This window comes from Anopheles merus, chromosome X (assembly GCF_017562075.2).
Source record: "Anopheles merus strain MAF chromosome X, AmerM5.1, whole genome shotgun sequence".
NCBI lineage: Eukaryota > Metazoa > Arthropoda > Insecta > Diptera > Culicidae > Anopheles > Anopheles merus.
The window spans coordinates 2,050,172-2,052,575 of NC_054081.1; positions in this window are offsets into that span (position 1 = coordinate 2,050,172).

Consider the following 2,404-nt stretch of genomic DNA (forward strand, 5'->3'; position numbering starts at 1 on the left):
CTTGTGGGCGTAGCTGCAAAGAACTGAGCGGAAACTCAGAGATCTCGCCGAGAACTGCTCAACCGTAAGTTATAGTCTTGTTTTTTTTGTCATTTATGTCCTTTATTGGGCGAATTAATTTTAACCTGATATAAATACCACTTTGACAGCTATGTAACTAGAAGTAGGAGATATCTTCACGTGAATTTGAGTGTTTTTCCTCCCTCAGCTTTGCTCTAAAACCATGTCCAAATGCGTGCTGTGTCACCTTGCACCTTGCGCCCGGTCGCACTCAAGCAAGGGATCTTGGTCTCGGGTAGCGCTACATTTGTGGCTTCCTGGTCGTCCCCTCCCGTACCACGTTCGGTGAAAAGTTGTGGCATAATTAGGCCATAACCGGGCTATACATACCTTTCAGATCGATCACATGACGTACGCGCGTTATGTCAGCGACGTTATGATGGAATCTGATCGCTGGCGGTCTGCACGTGGAATTGATAGACCGTTACGCACCGGTGACGTTAGATCATTGCAAACAGAACCCCCTGACCTAGAAATGTTTCTATGAGCAGAAAAATGATGGCTTGTGATATTTCGCTCGAGTAGGATAACTTATTGTAGTAAATGCTAACAGATACTAAACTAACCAAATCAGGTTCGCAATAGGCGTTTATTGCTTTTGCAAATATTATTCCTGTAGTCCTCACACAACTAGCGAGATGTAATTATACCAAGAAAGTTCTACAAGTTCTCCGCTACTATTATTACTGTACCAAATGCTTATTCGGATGTCATCCGCCATGTCAGTCCACGAGCAATCCCTTCGCTGAAAGGTATCGGGCTGGTTGCGGTAAGCTTCTTATTCCGTTACTGCCATCCTAATTAGATCTCTGGAGAATTCCGTTCTTGCTACTGTTGCTGCTCTCGGTGCGGCGCGGAGCGGCTGAGCTGGCCGGGCCAGACTGACAGCGTGCAATTATTCCGACCGATGATGATGATACCGAAAACCATTCAACCAACCGTATACGCACGTGTCAGCAGCGAAGAATAATTAAACCATTCTCTTTAAGCCCAATTAGTGGCTACGGTCTAAACCTTCTGAAAAAGAGCATCCCCTGTATGTGTGTAAATGTGGGTCGATGGGTCTGTGCTTCAAATATTTGTCCCACGGCATTAGTCAACTTCGACTGATCGGTCCTTTACAATGGGAGTGTAGCACTAAAGGAGTATCGTCCGGGAGCGAAAGACTACAAGAGAGTGAGAAATTGAAGCTAAATGAGGTCGAATCAAGTGAGTGCCGTCGAGCGGTGCTGGTAGCACATGTCAGCGAGGAAAGCTTAGTGTTCTGGTAGTAGTAGTAGTAGTAGTAGTAGTAGTAGTAGTAGTAGTTGATAGCTAGAATCGCATCCTGCGGACAATGACGGGTGCGATGGCGGTCGTCGCATGAAGATTGTAACCGATGACATCGGCCCCCCCCCCGGAAGGAGCGTTCAATCGTTCGCCGCTGCCGTAAAAGTCAGATGTCAGGCACGAGACCTTCTTATCGGGGGAGGATAGGGGACCAGTTCATCTCTTCCTAGGAACACTGTTTACACACGCAGCCGGAAGATGCCCTTCGTCGTTAATGACTTTTTAATCGGGCCACATTGTGTGCCCGTCGTCTTCGTCGTGCCGAGGCCGCCACAGTCTAACAAACCCGAGATTATGTCTAATGTGTGTTTGTGTGTGTGTCTGTGATTCTAAAGCCTTCAGACATTAGCTTTCGCATCTCCCATGGTGCTCGGGACACGGCATGGTTATCGGCAGCTGCGTCGTTACGGAGCGAACCCCGTACTGATTGTGTTTTCTCACAATGAGCTTTCATTCTAGATATCATCCCCCTGTCATCCGCTTTCAGCTCGCTGCTACCAATTTTTCCCCTCTACTTCTCTTCCTTCTCTCTTTCTTTCTCTCTCCGTTTATATCTGGTGAAGCATACCTCTTACTCATTCTCTCGCAGCCATCCATTTAGTAGCCAAGGAGTAGCTGAAGCCATTATGCGATTGCGCAAATAAATCCTGTTAAAAAAGAGGACACAGCAGCAGCAGTAGCAGCAGCAGCAACCCATCAGCAGGAGCAGAAGCAGCCCGCTCTCTCTGTGTGTGCATGCTGTGTGATGTAAGCTATTGATAAAGAAACAAGGTGAACGATTTTTCCCCCAATATGTACATGCATGACAGACGACGGTGACGGGTGACGGCAGCGTGTGATGGTGGCGGCGGCGTTCTGAAAAGCCACAGCTTTCTCTACCGTGTACTGTGCAGCAATCGGCGGCACACACACATACACACACGATGGGGCAACGGACCGAATCTCAATTCGTTGCAAAATCTTTTTACCGAGCGTGTGCTGCTGCTGCTGCTTCGTCGCTCGTGCTCTGCTTTCT